The sequence below is a fragment of the Euleptes europaea genome, chromosome 6 (genome assembly GCF_029931775.1).
Source record: "Euleptes europaea isolate rEulEur1 chromosome 6, rEulEur1.hap1, whole genome shotgun sequence".
NCBI classification, from domain to species: Eukaryota; Metazoa; Chordata; class Lepidosauria; order Squamata; family Sphaerodactylidae; genus Euleptes; species Euleptes europaea.
In genome coordinates, this window is record NC_079317.1 from 3,442,134 (window position 1) to 3,461,617 (window position 19,484).

Below are 19,484 nucleotides of genomic sequence, written 5' to 3' on the forward strand. Positions count from 1 at the left end.
CAGTCCACCTGCGAATGTCAGTGCTGGGAGGCAACATCAGGAGAAAGCCTGCCCATGTATGACCGGGTGGTTGGCCACAGTATAAGATGGGCAGCTGCGCTACATGGACCACTTGGACTAATCCAGCAGGGTGCTGTTAACCCCCCCCCCCCACTCTGCCTTGCGTTTATATAGTAATTTCTGCCTATAGTTTTTAGTTGGCATTTCTTTCTGTGGGTCATGTCTCCTTGCTGCTCTCTGCTGGCCAAAGGAGGCAGGTGCACCAGAGAGCTGGTTCGGTGCCCCACAGCCTCCAGCAGAGGTCAGTATACAAACGACGGAAGTGTAGAAAGACTGAATTAGGGGTGTTGAATTCATTTGTTGGGGGTGGGGGAGCAGCTCTGACATAAATGTCACTTGGTGAGGCCATGTGTATCCAAACAGATAAACATATAAATAACAAACGGGTTGAAATCCAAAACCAACTGGTTGAAATTAAATTGAAAGAGTTTCCAGACTAACAAAGACTACAGTCCACAATAGCCATGCAGATTAGCTTTGGATTTCACACATTAACAGATCACTTCAGGATACAATGGTTCCATATTAACATACCACACCCTCATTAGCGCATTATCTTGATACTTACAGGACAATGATTAGCACATTACCTTTGATACTTTTTGCAGGACAATGATTCAGCTCAACCCAACCCCTTTCTGATTATATATTACTCTTCCTACACACTTGATACTGAGAGATACTGTCCTTCAGTGTTGCTCCTCTGAAGATGCCTGCCACAGCTGCTGGCGAAACGTCAGGAAAGAAAATACCAAGACCACGGTTACACAGCCCGGATAACCCACAAGAACCAATTTCCATCTAGACATTAGGAAGAATTTTCTAACAGAGCGGTTCCTCGGTGGAACAGGCTTCCTCAGGAGGTGGTGAGCTCTCCTTCCCTGGAGGTTTGTAAGCAGACGCTAGATGGCCATCCAATGCTGATTCTATGACCTCAAGCAGATCATGAGAGGGAGGGCACCTTGGCCATCTTCTGGGCATGGAGTAAGGGTCACTGGGGGTGTGGTGGGGAGGTAGTTGTGAATTTCTTGCATTGTGCAGTGGGTTGTACTAGATGACCCTGGTGGTCTCTTCCAATTCATTGATTCTGTGATTCCATAAATAAGAGCTACATTCATTTCAACATTTGGTAGGGGGCACCTCTCAGCATTGAGGCTATCATATTTTGGTCACGTCATAAGACGACAAGAGTCACTGGAAAAGACAGTCATGCTAGGAAAAGTTGAGGGCAGCAGGAAAAGAGGAAGACCCAACAAGAGATGGATTGACTCAATAAAGGAAGCCATAGACTTCAATTTGCAAGATCTGAGCAAGGCTATCAAAGATGGGACATTTTGGAGGACTTTCATTCATAGAGTCGCCATGAGTCGGAAGCAACTTGACGGCACTTAACACACACACACACCTCAGCACACTGCTCCCAAGGTAGTGTACATTAGCAGGTTAATCTATTGCTCCCAAAAAAGTAGCTGATTGGGTTGCGAACATTTGCCAAATGGTATGAAGGATGGTCACTTGGTGGACATTTCAGACTTCTTGGGAATTAGGAAGCACCATTTTGTGCTGAGAATGTTCACAAATGAACCTGGGGCAGCTTCCCTGTGATTCTCCCTTCTCCCTTTCTCTCCTGTATTTTTGCCAACCCCGCCTGTCTTTCTGCCTCCGTTGCCCCTGAATTAATCTCAGGGCTGATAGATAGATAGATCACACCCAAAGGCCCCTCCCACCCCCCAGCTGGCTGGCGCCATTCAAGCCGGCTCCCGGGGCTGCCCGACTCCACGCCCCGCTGCCGCTGCGCTGGGCGGCTGGGAGGGGCCTCCCACCCCCCCAGCTGGCTGGCAGCACCCGAGCCGGCTCCCGGGGCTGCCCGACTCCGCGCCCCGCTGCCGCTGCGCTGGGCGGCTGGGAGGGGCCTCCCCCCCCCAGCTGGCTGGCAGCACTTGAGCCGGCTCCCGGGGCTGCCCGACTCCGCGCCCCGCTGCCGCTGCGCTGGGCGGCTGGGAGGGGCCTCCCACCCCCCCAGCTGGCTGGCGGCATCCCAGCCGGCCCCGGCGTCCCGGCTCCGTGCCCCTCTACCACTGCGCTGGGGGGCTGGGAGGGGCCTCCCACCCCCCCAGCTGGCTGGCGGCATCCCAGCCGGCCCCGGTGTCCGGGCTCGGCACCCCGCTGCCGCTGCATTCGCTCCATAAGACGCACTGACATTTCCCCTCACTTTTGAGGAGGAAAAAAGTGCGTCTTATGGAGCGAAAAATACGGTACTTCTTCTCAGGAAGGGGTCGATTCTAAGAGCATAGGCACTGAAACGCACTGACCAGCTTAACTACCTACTGTTTAGCTGAGAACTCTTGATTTAATGTCAACCCATTGGTTCTGGTCCCACCTTCTGGGGCAAAAGAAAACAATGCACCATCCTCTATATGTCAGCCCTTCAAGTACTTGAAGATGGTTATCATATCACTTCCCAGTTGCCTCCTCTCCAAGTTAAACATACCCAGCTCCTTCAATCTTTCCTCATAGGACTTGGTTCCCAGACCTCTCACCATCTTTGTTGCCCTCCTCTGGACACGTTCCAGTTTGTCTACATCTTTCTTAAATTGTAGTGCCCAAAACTGAACACAATGCAGGAGACCCCCAGTGACCCCTACCCCATGCCCAGAAGATGGCCAAAAAAAATCCTCCAGGATCCCTGGCAAAATTCAGTTTAGAGCTTGTAGTTGCCAGGTCTGCTCATCCCCCATTCATCTTGTACTTAGTGAATGGTCTCAGGGTCCTGCTTGAACTCTCCTACCTTCCCACCCCTGGAAAAAAGACAGGACTCTCCCTTTAGTGATTCAAAATCTCTGAAAAATCTATTGTGCCACCCTGCAATTGCTCCTTTCCCCCATGACTACAGTTTGTTTTCAACTTGGTGCTTATTCTTTCCTTATCTTGGGACAAAGATATTTTACATAGATTGAATATAGCAAATATTGTGCCCTCACAAAAATTCTGGGCACATAAAAACTCTTGAAAGGACTAAATACTGGACCCAAATTGGGTTCCCCTAATTGAGCAGAAAGACAGAATAGAAATGTTATATATAAATATTTTCACATTGTTTTCTGTTGCCCTTGGAGGACTATGGGTTCCAAAACTAATTTCTGAATGGAAGAAAATAAAAATGCTTTTGTTCTAGTGCTCAGAGGAAGGTCTCAGACCTTGCAGAAGGTCCCAGGTTCAATCCCTGGCATCTCCAGTTAAAGGGGCTAGGCGAGTAGGTGATTTGAAAGACCTCAGCCTGAGACCCTGGAGAGCCACTGCTGGTCTGAGTAGACAATACGGACTTTGATGGACCAAGGGGCTGATTCAGTATAAGGCATGGAAGTAGTCAATCACTGTACTTTTGTGGCTAAGTTTTTAGATTTTGTGATTCACTAAAAACCACGTTACCTTATTTAACCAGCCACTTGCAAGTGATGGTACAATGTATTTTGAATTGTAAACAATTCCTTTTTATTGTAAATACTTCAGAAATTAGTAAAATGAAAAGATATATGCACAATATAATACTAATTAAAATAAAAGAATATAGATCTGAGTAGAACACAGTTACAAATTAGTTACCAACCTTGTAACCAACCCATAAATGATCGTGCCGGGGAGAACTCTCAAGACAGACAGCACGCAAATATGCCCGGTACAGAATTTCCCATACAGAATGTTAGCAACAAGTCTGGGGGATAATGTCCCAATTTCTCTCAAATTTCAAGCCCTTTTTGTACAGTTTTGGATGCTGGTGTTCCAAGAACCGATGAGATATCGTTATGGGAATATTGTCATTTTCCCAGACTTCAAAGGGACTTGTGATGCATGGAATCAGATTACACATCTGCTCTCAAGCATATACTTTAACCTTGGTGTCATAAATTGATGGATGGCATCAGGAAATGTCATATAAACAACACTTTTCTCCTAACATTTATAACTTTTACACATATGTCTGCTCATTGTCTAGCTAATTCAAAACATCCTCTAACCTTAAAGTTATATATAATTGCATCTTGATTATACTTTAAAGCGAGGAATATCTAAAAAATCCATCTAGGCAGATGAAAAGGTAGAAAAGCCGAATGCAAAAGGTGTTCTGTCATTTTTTTACTGTGTTCCGCTGTTATCTAGGCTGGCTCACAGCCTAGACTATCAGCTTTTCACTGAGTGGGCTTCTCTGTTACATAGTTACTGTATGATTAACATTTCTACAGGTGACTGGTACCTGGAATATATCATTCCCCCACCCAAGACTGGAGAGCTTACTTGAGAACAGGTATTACATTATAAAATACAAAACAGAAAAACACAGAGCAAGCTATTTACAAACCCATTAGCAGAAAAACATTTCGTTTGAGAAGCATTCTATTGAACTTTAGTAGTCTCCGATGAAACCTACACTCTTACACACCATTTCCCGCTGCTATTTGATGAGTGAAGCTGGCTAAACTTGTTCCATTCTAAGGTAAGGATAAAGCTGGGGATGAACTTCTTTCCACACTCCCATTTTATGTGGCTTCTCCGCTGTGAATCTTCCTATGGCTAGTTAAGATGAAATTCTGAGAAGCACTTTCCACACTCCAGGCATTTGTATGGCTATTCCCTTGTGTGAACCTTTTGATGTTGAGTTAGATGGGTACTCTGAGAGAAGCACTTTCCACACTCCAGGCATTTGTATGGCTTCTCCCCGGTGTGAACCCTTTTATGTGCAGTTAGGTAGCCATTGCAAGAGAAGCCCTTTCCACACTCCAGGCATTTGTATGGCTTCTCCCTCGTGTGAACCCATTCATGTTGAGTTAGATGGGTACTCTGAGAGAAGTACTTTCCACACTCCAGGCATTTGTATGGCTTCTCCCCTGTGTGAACCCTTTCATGTAAAGTTAGGTTGTCATTCCGAGAGAAGCACTTTCCACACTCCAGGCATTTGTATGGCTTCTCCCCTGTGTGAACCCTTTGATGTGCAGTTAGGTGGCCATTGCAAGAGAAGCCCTTTCCACACTCCAGGCATTTATATGGCTTCTCCCCTGTGTGAGCCCTTTGATGTGCAGTTAGGTGGCCATTGCAAAAGAAGCCCTTTCCACACACCAGGCATTTATATGGCTTCTCCCCTGTGTGAGCCCTTTGATGTAGAGTTAGGGAGGAACTGTGAGAGAAACACTTTCCGCACTCCAGGCATTCGTATGGCTTCTCCCCTGTGTGAACCCTTTTATGTAAAGTTAGGCTATCATTCCGAGAGAAGCACTTTCCACACTCCAGACATTCGTATGGCTTCTCCCCTGTGTGAACCCTTTTATGTGCAGTTAGGCTGTCATTCCGAGAGAAGCACTTTCCACACTCCAGACATTCATATGGCTTCTCCCCTGTGTGAACCCTTTTATGTGCAGTTAGGTGGCAATTCCGAGAGAAGCACTTTCCACACTCCAGACATTTATATGGCTTCTCCCCTGTGTGAAGTCTTTGATGTTGAGTTAGGTCAGCATTCCAAGAGAAGCACTTTCCACATTGCAGGCATTTATAAGGCTTCTCCCCAGTGTGAACCCTTTGATGTGAAGTTAGTTGGCCATTCTGAGAGAAGAACTTTCCACACTCCAGGCATTTGTATGGCTTCTCCCCTGTGTGAATCCTTTGATGTAGAGTTAGGGAGGAACTGTGAGAGAAACACTTTCCACACTCCAGGCATTTGTATGGCTTCTCCCCTGTGTGAATCCTTTTATGTACAGTTAGTTGCTTATTCTGAGAGAAGCACTTTCCACACTCCAGACATTTGTATGGCTTCTCCCCTGTGTGAATCCTTTGATGTGCAGTTAGTTTGCTATTACAATAGAAACTTTCCCCACACTCCAGGCAGTTATATATTTTACAGCTGAACCTGGTGTCTTTTATGGCACCCTTAGGCCTTCTCGTTCTCTTCTGTATTTCTTTTTGGGCTGAGATCTCAGGTTGATTTCTGGACTGATAGCCAACCAATTTCTTCCTCTGCTTCTCTTTGGCTTTCCTTTTCCTTCTGCACTGTCGCTTTGGTACTGCTTGATCCCTAGATTTCACTTCCATCTGCAGAACTTCAACTTTTCCAATAACCAACCTTGCTGATTCCTTCTCCCTCACCATCTCCCTCAGTTTTGGAACTGCAAAAGAAAGATAGAAATCCAAGAAGAATGAAAAGGTACAAATACCAGTTAGCAGATACAGTTCTCTTGTGTTAAGAACATTAGAAAAGCCCTGCTGGATCAGACCAAGGCCCATCAAGTCCAGCAGTCTGTTCACACAGTGGCCAACCAGGTGCCTCTAGGAAGCCCACAAATGAGTGCAGCAGCACCATCCTGCCTGTGTTCCACAGCACCTAAGATAATAGGCATGCTCCTCTGATCCTGGAGAAAACAGGTATGCATCATGACTCGTATCTATTTTAACTAGTAGCCATGAATACCTCTCCTCCATGAACATGTCCACTCCCTTCTTAAAGCCTTCCAACTTAGCATCCATCACATTTTGGGGCAGGGAGTTCCACAATTTAACTATGCGTTGTGTGAAGAAATACTTCCTTTTATCTGTTTTGACTCTCTCACCCTCCAGCTTCAGCAGATGACCCTGTGTTCTAGTATTATGGGAGAGGTAGAAAAACGTCTCCCTGTCCACTCTCTCCAAACCATGCATAATTTTAGAGACCTCTATCATGTCTCCCCTCAGCTGCCTTCTTTCCAGGCTAAACAGCCCTAAGCGTTTAAACCGTTTCTCATAGGGCAGTTGCTCTAGTCCCCTAATCATTTTGGTATCTCTTTTCTGCACCTTCTCAAGCTCTGTAATATCCTTTTTTAGGTGTGGTGACCAGAACTGTACAAGGACAGTATGATATCAGCAGTTTTATTCTCAATTCCTCGTCTAATTATGGCCAGCATAGAATTTGCCTTTTTTACAGCAGCAGCACACTTGGTTGACATCTTCATCGAGCTATCCACTACCACCCCAAGATCCCTTTCTTGGTCTGTCACTGCCAGCACAGAATCCATCAGTGTATATGTGAAGTTGGATTTTTTGCCCCAATATGAATCACTTTACACTTGCTCACATTGAATCTCATTTGCTATTTTAATGCCCATTCTTCTAGTTTGTAGAGATCCTTTTGGAGATCTTCACAGTCCAATTTTGTTTTAACCACCCTAAATAATTTGGTGTCATCTGCAAACTTGGCTACTTCGCTGTTCAACCCCAACTCCAGGTCATTGATGAACAGGTTGAAAAGCACTTGAGATATGCTGATGATGTCACATTACTGCCAGAAAACACCAAAGACTTGAAACGACTACTGGTGAAAGCAGAAGGTGCCAAGGCAGAACAACAGCTGAACATCAAGAACTTCCAGGGGAAGGAAGGTTGCGGGGGTGTTCCTGTCTGGGGCAAGGGGGCAAAGGAGGGCAAAGTTCACCTCCCCATTCTTCTAAGATTTCCAGAGAAATATTCCCTGACAGACAAAACAGTACTGAAATATTTAGAGTTTTCCTTTTCTGGCGCTGCAACATCCCCAGCTGCGGGACTTCCATTCCTTCCTCGGTGGCAAAGGGAAATTGTCTCCTGAAATTCAAGAGTGTCAAAGGAAGATGCCATCCCCTCCCTTCTCTTCCGTGCTGATAATAAAAGGGAAACGATCCTTACCTAGAGAGGCAACGGTCTCATAATTTTCCTCTGTAACTTCCCAGAAGAGTTTTCTTTGGCCTGGATCCAGCAGAGCCCATTCCTCCTCCGTGAAGAACACAGCCACCTCCTCAAAGGATACTGGCAATCTCTGAAAGAGGAAGATATGGCCCAGTTTACCATCCATTCCTGTCCTTGAGCATCCAAGAAAGAACAAGGAATCCCATCGGCCACTCAATAGATGAAAAGAATGTAATACATCAAACCAAAATTGCATTAGTTTTTTTTCAGTCTCTGACAGTTATAAGGTACTGGAAGTCCCCAAAAAATACAAACTCAGACAATTGCAAAGAACTGAACTTCTCTCCATCAAGTCAAATTAAAAGTTAAAAGCAATTATAATTGACTGTAACGCCGACACTATACTATCCTGAACGTTTAACCCCAGAGTTGCTATCTCTGTGGTCACTGAAGCCCCCTCCCCTTTTCAGGGGAACCAACCATCAGTAAAAAACAGCACAGAACCCTCCGGAGGGATCCTTGGTGACCCCCTCTCTCTGCCTGCAGAGACATCGGTTCACGTGTTTCTCCACTGGGGCTTTTATTCTCTCTGGTATCAGAGGAGCATGCCTGTCATATTAGGTGCTGTGGAATGCAGGCAGAGGATGGTGCTGCTGCAGCTGTCTTGTTTGGGGGCTTCCAAGAGGCACCTGGTTGGCCACGGTGTGAACAGACGGCTGGACTTGATGGGCCTTGGTCTCATCCAGCATGGCTTTTCTTCTATTCTTATGTACAGGAACGCTTGATTTATTGGAACCGCTGTTGGCTGATAAGAAAAGGTTCTCTGAGCTGAAGGTTCTAACCATCTTACTGGCAGGGGTTGACCAAAGAATTATGGTTTCTATGGACAAGTTTCTCTCTTCTGCAATGAAAATACCAGCTGAAATAATGTCCAGTGCCTAATTTATCCAGATTCTAACCTTTTAACTGTAGGTATCCTAAGAAAAGTAATGCATAGAGAGATTTTACATAGTTAATTTTATATCAGTGCTTTTATCGGTTTTCTGCTTCTGTTTTTAAGTGTTTTACTCTGCTTCTGAATGTCATGGGCCGCAATAAAGACTGACTTGACTTCAAACCAGCTGCCAAGTCAGAGAGCTTCCCGAGGATGGTGAGCCCGCTGCAAGCTCGCCAGCCAAGGCAGCCACCCCACCCCAATTTAAAATGTTTTCAAAAAAATTAATGTGAGGGACTAGAGATATGAACTTTATAGAAGACACCTGCAAAGCCAATTAATGATATTATTTTTTACATTATTTTTTACTTAAAATACAAATGTACTTAAAACAATAACAATAAGACTGTTAAATAAAAGAAAATACTGTAAGAATGTTATTGTTGTAAACTTATGTTTAAAGTAAAGAACAATATCATTAATTGACTTTGCCTGTGTCTTCTATAAAGTTCGTATTTCTAGTACCTGGCATTACATTTTATGGTATTTATTTATTTATTTGGTACACCTCGTCGGCCCGACCAAGTGACATTCGTGTTATATTCGGCCCGCCTAACAAATGAGTTCGACACCCCTGCTCTAGAGGAAGCAACAGAAGGTTTTTCAAGTTCTTCCATCATAGGAGAAAAAAATACGGCCAAACGCCTCCTTGGGAGTAACCACTGGAGCTGGCAAAAAACACCACTGCTGTGAGATACAGGGCCCAGTCAGGACAGACAAGGAGCCCCCCTGCAAGAGACCAGGGGTCCCCCTGAGTTTTAATAAGAATAGAAATGCAGGCTGGTTGCCTGGAACACATTCAAGAGAGTGAAGACACAAGCAGCCCCCCCCCCGCACACACACACACAAACACACATCCCTGCACAGATCTTGCCAGGAAAGCGTCTCTCTCTATGCTCCCTCCGGCCACCTCTTCTACTTTCACTTCTGTTCACAGGTAATTTCTCCTCCTCCTCTATTCTATTTCTTGAGGAAATCCCAAACTCACCTTTCCTGCTGAAGTGCAAGAGTCAAATTCTCCCTCCAGCCAGGGGAAACAAGAAAGAAGAGAGGCTCTGTTGAATTCCATATTCCACATTTTTCCTTCTCCACCTCCAGGAAAAACCACCCTCTGGACACCACCAATACGCAGGGTTGACCACTCTGGTGCTCGCACGGCCTTCTGGGAAATGTAGTTCTCTGCAATGGCAAGACACAAACAGAATGAACAAAGAGCTCTGTATTTGGGAATGCAGAAGAGAAGGTTTCTTTGCTTGTTTGTCGCTGTGTGGGTCAGCTTCATATGTATATCAATAAATAAATCCTTTTTTTCTGGGGGGGGAACCTTTCAGTGATCTCTGTCCTCTTCAGGCTCAATACAAAAGAAGAAGAGTTGGTTTTTATATGCCGACTTGCTCTACCACTTAAGAGAGAATCAAACCGGCTTGCAATCACCTTCCCTTCCAATCCCCACAACAGACACCCTGTGAGATAGGTGAAGCTGAGAGAGCATGACTTGCCCAAGGTTACCCAGCTGGCTTCGCCGCTCATGTGGAGGAGTGGGGAATCAAACCCAGTTCTCCAGATCAGACTCCACTGCTCCAAAACTTCCATCACAGAAGCAACCCACCCTAATCCACTTGCTACCTGAAGGGGAAAGCTTACACCTCACAAACAAAAAGGAAATAATGTGGAACTGGGGACACAGTGGAAAATGTCGTGCCCCCCACAAAAGCCGTGCCAAATATGGAAGGAATCGCAACTTGGAAGGGATCATAATCCCCGCCCGCCCACACCACTAAGTGCTTCCTGCCTTGGAAGTTACGGTTGATGGTGGAAGACAGAACTCGGGTGTCTCAAAACTGGCCAACCTCTTCAGGAGGATGGTGCGATTTGCAGTGCCAAAAAGGAATTGAATCAGACCACCCTGCCACAGATTAGCTCTACTCCATCCCTCCATTCTTGAAAACAGAAGCAATGGTTTACTCATGAGAAGCCAGGAAAGTGCAAGCAGCGGAGACATGGGGGTGGAAAACCATTTCCCTGACTTGGCAGAGTTTCTGTGCGGCAGTCGTTGAAGTGTTGGACTAGGATCGTGGAGATCTGGGTTCAAATCTCCAATCTGCCGCTGAAGGTTGAAGCCTGACTTTGGACCATTGGGTCTCAGACAGACCTGCCTCACAGAGTTGTTGTTTTTGTTGGTGGAGAAGTGGCACATTCACTGATTAAAGAAAAAGTTAAATGTTTATTAGGGAACTACGTTTCAGATAGGAAAGCTGAGAGACAGAGGTTGTCTCTAGCTGTCTAACTGGCTGAGGAAGGAGAGAGAAGCGACTTCCGAGAAGGAGGAGGAAACAGGCCTGAGATTATCAGTTTGAGGACAGTCAACAGGTGACACAAAAGGATGGAAGGGTCTCTAACCTTACCGCCCTACCTAGCTGACCCCTTGCCCATCCCCAGCTGGGTCTTCGTCTCAGTTCCTTTGCATGCTAGACGTTACTTTGAACAGATGTGAGGTGTAAGGGAGGAGAACAATATAAGCATATTTTGTATCAATTTTTAATAGAATACATTTATACGTATTGTTTCTCCGCAACTTCTTACTCCTTTGTTGTGATTTTTGTTGTAGTTGTTCCTTCATCGCTGCCTATGTAAAGTCAAGATGAATGTGGCCTCTGCACCCTGCATGAGAGGAGACCTGGTTAAAATGCTCCGCCAACAAAGGAACGTGAATCCTACTCGGTTCCAAATGGCTCTGGGGGATTTTAGGATTCCAAACATGTGTTCTGTTGAAGCCGCAGTGGAAAGGAAGAATGTGGAGCTCCTTGAAACTACTAACAAGGTTGCCCCTCATCATCCTCTCTCACTTGTGGGATGACACCCAGCCCCCTGGTTTACCACGGAGCTGGGTGATCTTACAAAGGGCTAGGAGACATCTAGAACGGCATTCATCTCTCCCTATCAAAAGCCTTCCTCATGGACACATTTCTCTTTACAGCATGAATGCATTTGCATCAGTGCACTTTGTTTTCTTTTTCAGACGCTGTATGATCCCCAGGTATGGGAGCTCTGTTCTTTCTTCTGTGGCAAACAAAAGTATGTTCAGAAATCCAAGAGGGCCAAAGGAAGATACCAGCCCCTCCGTTCTCTTCCCTGTTCCTGGTAGAAGGGAAATGGTCCTTACCCACAGAGCCCACGGTCTCATAATTTTCATCCATAACTTCCCTGTAGAGTTTTCTTTGGCCTGGATCCAGCAGAGCCCATTCCTCCTCCCTGAAGAACACGGCTACCTCCTCAAAGGACACTGGTGATCTCTGAAAGAGGAAAATATGGCCCAGTTGATCTTCTATTCCCGTCTCTGAGCATTCAAGAGTGAAAGAAGAGCCCCATTGGCCAGTCAATTGAGTAAAATAATGCAAAACATCAAACTGATGTAATGAAAAATTGCCTTCTTTCCACCATCTAAAAAATAAGTCCATATACAATAGTCATCTATATGCCATGCCTTCAAATACTGATAAAGTTCTAAGGTGCTCAATCCATTGATTTACCAGAGGTGGGCATTTATTTCTCCAATGTTGTAATACTAGAACTTCCTGAGCTGTAGTCAGGGCAGAGAGTCTAATACAAAACTGATGCAAGTAATAATTTCCTCACACAAAAACCAAATGTCAGGATACACCAAAAGCTCACTTCCATTACAGGAGCAGAATATGGCCAAACGCCTCTTTGGGGGTTTATAGCCTGTGGAAAGTGGGAAAAAGAACACAGCCAGTGCAGCCAGCTAAGGGGAGCCAGTAAGAACAGACAAGAACCCCAGTCCATTGGGCTCCAGTTAGAAATAGACTCACCCTATAGCACCGGCAGAATACTTGTCTTTTATAGAGTCAAACAAGCAAAGAAGAGCCGCAACCCTGGCTAGAGGCTTGGCGCTACCGTCAGCGATTATAGATGGAAAATTTAGGAAATTAGCAAAATCAGAGTGGGGATGCCCTTGTAAGACAGGAGAAATAGAGAGGTAGGTCATGTTTTATTCAGATGTGTCTTTTATGAGAAAATGCGCCAGAAATTGATTTTCCCACTTATTAATACAACAGATTTTAGCTCAGAGGTGGAGAAACTGAAATACCTCTTGTGGGAAGGAGATTGTAACAGATTGTTGTGTAAAGTGCCGTCAAGTGGCAGCTGACATGGCGACCCCTTTTTTGGGGTTTTCAAGGCAAGAGACTAACAGAGGTGGTTTGCCATTGGCTTCCTCTGCACAGCAACCCTGGACTTCCTTGGTGGTCTCCCATCCAAGTACTACTAACCAGGGCTGACCCTGCTTAGCTTCTGAGATCTGACGAGATCAGGCTAGCCTGGGCCATCCAGGTCAGGGCAACAGATTGTTACAGGTATCTAAATTCTGTTCTGTGGCAATTAAAGCTCGTTCACAAAAGGTGGGTAGAGGCAATAATTTTAAATCCTAAGTTATTAACAATTTTGGCCATTCTTTAAGGGAGAGAATGTTTTATCTGGGTTTTTAGTAATTGTTTATTTTCTATTTATAGTGTATTTAATGTATGCTTGTTCTCTTTTGCTGGTAATCGCTGTATTAATAAACTGAACTGAACTGAACAGACGAGGGACGCTGCTGCCGGATCAGACCAGGGGTGCAGTCTAAGGTCAGGGGTCCCCCAAAGTGAGGCCTGCTGACACCATTTCTGCTGCCCACCCAGTGTTTTTAGGAAAGGGGCGGAGGGAGGTGGGGGGTTTTGGCTCCTGAGGGACTCTTGCAGATCTCATTGGCTGAGCAGATTTTTTTAAGATGTTGCTTTGGCGGCAGCTGCCCCCACGGCACAAAAGGAGCATCGCTGTGGGGCTGAAGTTATCCCCTGGGGGACCTTGGGGGTCTGGCCCCCCGCCTCCTGGCGCAGCCATTTCGCTGCTGCTGCTCTTGCTGCGCCCGCCCTGCAGTGTCTGAACTCCCCACGGTGCCCGCAGGCTGAAAAGCCTCTTCCACCTCCCCCCCACATTGCAGGGATGTCTCCCCCCCCCCCGAGTCTCGCCCCAGATCCGCTCTATGAAGCCCCCCAACTCACCCCCCTCCCCCGCCGACCTGCGAGACCCGGGTTGCCCCTCCCTCAAGGGGGGAGGAGGAGCAAGGAGAGGAGGAGGAGACCCCCGGAGGGACCCCATGGCGCCCCCAGACCCCTTTGTCCTCCCTCCCCTCTCCTGTACCGAGAACACGTGGGGATTGCAGCTCTGGCCCTCGCGAGGCCTTCTGGGAAACGTAGTCCCCGGCCAACAACCGGCACCCAGGAGGATGGATGGATGGAGGAGGAGCCCAGGGGGCCCCAATCCCAGGTGGGGAAAGTCCAGAGATTTGGGGGTGGGGCAGGGTTTACGGATGGGGGAACCGCGGTGGGGTGCAATGCCCTAGAGCTGCCTTTATCTCCAAGGGGACCTGAGCTCTGCAGTCTGGAGATCAGCTGCAATCCCAAGGGAGCTCCTGGCCTCCCCTGGAGGTTGGCAGCCATAAACCCTAAACTCTCCAGTGGAGGCAGGGGAGGGCTATTCAGGCATCTGAGCTGTTGGGATGAGCACGGGGTCCTCTGGCCACAGCAGGGGTGTCAGACTCATTGGTGGTGAGGGCCAGATAAAGACGTGACTGTCCCTTGCTGGGGCCCCCAGCCCACGTGGACCATGCAGTTCGATGCCAGGGAACGGAGATGCAAACTTTGCAGAAGGCGCAGGCAGAGCCAGTCAGTGATGTTATTCTTTACTTAAAATACGGGCTTGGCCCACCCAACGTGAAGGGAGGGTTGGCGGCACCCAAATTGGCATGCCTGAGGTCAGATTAAAAGGACCGGACCCATAGAGGTGGCATCTTAATAGTTCACCCCACTGTCCTGTGTCCCTTTGAGCCACATCTTCTGAATCCTAATTAGACCTGGAGGCAGAAGATTCCCCAGTGATGCAATGATAGCCACTGGCTTTCTGGCATGGATTGCCGTATCACTTTAAAAGGGGATCGCTCTATTCGAGTCCAATAGCACCTTAGAAAACATCAAGATTTGGGGGGGGGGGTATGGGCTTTGGGAGGACAAAGCTCCAATATACATGCAAAACAAGACCATTGGTGGGCTGCTTGTCATGGCGACAGAAGGGAGCCTCCATATTTAGAGGCAGTCCACCTGCGAATGTCAGTGCTGGGAGGCAACATCAGGAGAAAGCCTGCCCATGTATGACCGGGTGGTTGGCCACAGTATAAGATGGGCAGCTGCGCTACATGGACCACTTGGACTAATCCAGCAGGGTGCTGTTAACACACACACCCCTCCGCTTTGCGTTTATATAATAATTTCTGCCCATAGTTTTTAGTTGGCATTTCTTTCTGTGGGTCATGTCTCCTTGCTGCTCTCTGCTGGCCAAAGGAGGCAAGTGCAACAGAGAGCTGGCGCGGTGCCCCACAGTCTCCAGCAGGGGTCAGTATAGAAACGACAGAATTGTAGAAAGACTGTATTAGGGATGTTGAACTCATTTGTTGGGGGCGGGGGGAAGCAGATCTGACATAAATGTCACTTGGTCAGGCCAGGCCATATGTATCCAAACAAATAAACATATAAATAACCAATGGGTTGAAATCCAGAACCAACGGGTTGAAATTAAACTGAAAGAGTTTCCGTCTAGACCAGTGGTTCCCAACCTTTTTTTGACCAGGGACCACTAGGACTTTTTTGTTCAGTGCAGAGACCCCAAGGTTCAAAATAAAAATTCTGAGAATTTGAAAATAAACTTTAATCATAACTGTTAGTTAAACATTAAACTTAGAATAATATTTGAATATATAATTTTATAATAGAGAACTTGTAATTGAAAATATTAATTTATTATGGGTTTATAACTTTGTTTAGTGGACCTTAATTTAGTTCTCGCGGACCCCTGGGGGTCCACGGACCCCCTGTTGGGAACCAGTGGTCTAGACATTAGAAAGAATTTTCTAACAAAGCAGTTCCTCAGTGGAACAGGCTTCCTCGGGAGGTGATGAGCTCTCCTTCCCTGGAGGGTTTTAAGAAGAGGTTAGATGGCCATCTGTCAGCAATGCTGATTCTCTGACCTCAAGCAGATCATGAGAGGGAGGGCACCTTGGCCAACTTCTGGACATGAAGTATAGGTCACTGAGGGTGTGGGGTGTGGAGGTAGTTGTGAGTTTCCTGCATTGTGCAGGGGGTTGGACTAGATGACCCTGGTGGTCTCTTCCAACTCATTGATTCTATGATTCCATAAATAAGAGCTACATTCATTTCAACATTTGGGGGGGGGGGCACCTCTCAGCACACTGCTCCCAAGGTAGTGTACATTAGCAGGTTAATCTATTGCTCCCAAAGAAGTAGCTGATTGGGTTGCAAACATTTGCAAAATGGTATGGAGGAGGGTTGGAATGTTTTAAAAAAACTCCCTCCCCTCCCCCTCCCCCTCGACCAGTGTTTATGAAACCCCCCCTGCCACCCACCCCCTTCCCCACTCACCTCCCCCGCAGACCTGTGAGATCCGGATTCCCCCTCCTGCCGGGGGGGAAGAGCAGGGAGAGGAGGAGGAGACCCCCGGAGTGACTCCATGGTGCCCCCAGACCCCTTTTCACGGTCCCGAGGCAAAAGGAGAAGTCCCAACTCCCCATCCCCACTCGCCTGCTAAAGCCACCTGCTTAGACGTAAAAGACTCAGGAAACTGCTAGCTAACCACAGATTTCTTGCTCACTATCAGTTTCCTGTTGTTCAGTTTCTCAAGGGGACTCGCAACCCTCCTGAAGTCTGCTTTTCTGCCTTTTACGGGTTTTAATGGCTGTCCTTCTGCCTGTGACACCTTCCACCTTGATTCCTGGTGCATGGATTCTGGTGTGGGGCCTCCAGTCTTGCTCCTGGGCCTGCACTGTTGCCTCCGTGGGGTTAGCCGTACCCTTCCATTGCAGAGACAATGGATGACCCCTTCATGGAGCAGTCCTGGCCCACTGAGGACTCAAGAGTTGGGATCTTGCGAAGAGTGACAGAGGACGGCCAAGCCAAGCATTTCTTTAAAACCAAAGGCTTTCATTACCTCTGGGATAGTCAGGGAGATATTATTAGCATACTCCCACTCCCATCTGCATGGGTTACCAAGTCCCCCGATGAGGTGTTCCTAACGCTTCACTTAAAGCGTATAGAGAAATGCTGCAGCTATTTAATGAGTTTACAAATGATTTGTATATTCTGTACAAGCTATAGGTTAACTTAAGCTCGGAAAATATTTACCTGCGCATGCCCTAGTTACTGTTACACAAAAGAATGGAAGGGTCTCCAACCTTACCGCCCTACCTAGCTGACCCCTTGCCCTCCCCCTGCTGGATCTTCTTCTCAGTTCCTTTGCATGCTAGACGTTGTTACTTGGAACAGTTGTGAGGCGTAACAGAGGAGAGGAGAACAACATAAGGTGCTTTGTGTCCCCATAGAGGAAAAATGCACCACAGGCTAGGAAAATATCCCCCCCTGTACAAAACAAAGGGAGCTTCCCTGAGCTAACAGAGCCAGTGTGTTGTAGTGGTTAAGAGTGTCTGACTATGACCTCACGGACCCAAGTTCAAATAAGCAGGACTCTTCCTGGATACTCCCTGGGTGACCTTGGGCCAGGCATACCCTCACAGCCAGAACTACCCCACAGGGGGGTGGTGAGCTCCCCTTCCCTGGAGGTTTTTAAGCAGAGGCTGGATGGCCATCTGTCAGCAATGTGGATTCTATGACAGTAGGCAGATCATGAGAGGGATGGCAGGAAGGTTTGCATCAGTGTTTGGCTCTCATGGCCCTTTCTTGCATGCCCAGGGTAATGCCGATCACCACTTTGGAGTAAGGAAGCAATTTTCCTCCAGGCCAGAAATCCTGGAAGGTTTTTTTTTTTGCCATCTTCTGGGTGTGGAGACGGGGTCACTGGGGATGTAGGGGGGAGGTCGTTGTGAATTTCCTGCATTGTGCAGGGGAGGACAAAATGGATGGCAGGAGAACAATGTCAGCTGCTTTGGTCCCCACTGGAGAGGAATATGGCTCTTGACCTATTACATATTTCTTCTATCCTAATAATGTTTTATTATAATATACTGTTTGCATTTGATGACCTCTGAAGAAGACATGGTCGAAACGCTTCTGTCCGTGCATTTCTGATTTGTCTTATGCAGAAATATTTTCTATCAGTTTTTGACAAAATACATTTATACATATTATTGTTGAAGGCTTTCACGGTCAGAGTTCATTGGTTCTTGTAGGTTATCCGGGCTGTGTAACCGTGGTCTTGGAATTTTCTTTCCTGACGTTTCGCCAGCAACTGTGGCAGGCATCTTCAGAGTATCTATCTACACTCTTGACACCCTTCAGTGTTACTACTCTGAAGATGCCTGCCACAGTTGCTGGCGAAACGTCAGGAAAGAAAATTCCAAGACCACGGTTACACAGCCCGGATAACCTACAAGAACCAATTTATACATATTGTTTCTCTGCAACTTCTTACTCCTTAGTTTTGATTTTTGTTGTAGTTGTTCCTTCACTGCCTGTGTAAAACCAAGGTGAATGTGGTCTCCACACCCTGCATCAGAGGAGACCGGGTTAAAATGCTCCACCCACAGAGGCCCGTGAATCCTACTCGATTCCAAACCGCTCTGGGGGATTTTAGGATTCCAAACATGTGTTCTGTGGAGGCCGCAGTGGAAAGGAAGAATGTGGAGCTCCTTAGAAACTATTGACAAGGTTGCCCCTCATTGACCTGTCCCACTTGTGGGTTGAAACCCAGACCCCAGTTTAACCAAGGAGCTGATTGATCTTAAAAAAGGCTGGGAGACATCTAGAACGGTGTCCATCTCTCCCTATCAAAAGCCTTCCTGGTCGACACATTTCTCTTTACAGCATGTATGCATTTGCATCAACGCACTTTATGCTCTCTTTTTCTACTCAGCAAACAAATCATAGAATCATAGAATTATGTAGAATGAGACTAAGGTATGTTCTGAAATTCAAGAGGGCCAAAGGAAGATGCCAGGCCCTCCGTTCTGTTCCATATTCCTGGTAGAAGGGAAACGTTCCTTACCCACAGAGCCCACGGTCTCGTAATTTTCCTCCATAACTTCTCTGTAGAGTTTTCTTTGGCCTGGATCCAGCAGAGCCCATTCCTCCACCGTGAAGAATACGGCCACCTCCTCAAAGGACACTGACGATGTCTGAAAGAGGAAAATATGGCCCCGCTGATCTTCTATTCCAGTCTCTGAGCATTCAAGAGTGAAAGAAGAGCCTCATCGGCCAGTCAATTTAGTAATATAATACAAAACATCAAACTGATGGAATGAAAATAATTCACAGTGGGTAGCCGTGTTAGTCTGTTTGCTGTAGTCAAAAAGGGCAAGAGTCCAGTAGCACCTTAAAGACTAACAAAAATATTTTCTGGTAGGGTATGAGCTTTCGTGAGTCACAGCTCACATTCTAGCTGTATCTGAAGAAGGGAGCTGTGGCTCACGAAAGCTCATACCCTACCAGAAAATATTTTTGTTAGTCTTTAAGGTGCTACTGGACTCTTGCCCTTTTTGACTGATGGAATGAAAAATTGCCTTCTTTCCACCACCACCCCAGCCTCTGACAGGTATAATATACTTAAAAACCTGGAGGTTTTTAAGAAGAGGTTAGATGGCCATCTGTCAGAAATGCTGATTCTGTGACCTTAGGCAGATGATGAGAAGGAGGGCATCTTGGGCATCTTCTGGTCACTAGGGGTGTGGGGGGGG

At 46.8% G+C, this 19,484-nt stretch overlaps 1 pseudogene; it reads right to left on the bottom strand.

The window, feature by feature from the left end:
* Nucleotides 1-4,629: 4,629 nt before the first annotated feature.
* On the bottom strand, nt 4,630-6,195 carry LOC130478856 (zinc finger protein ZFP2-like; annotated as a pseudogene).
* Nucleotides 6,196-19,484: the final 13,289 nt, after the last annotated feature.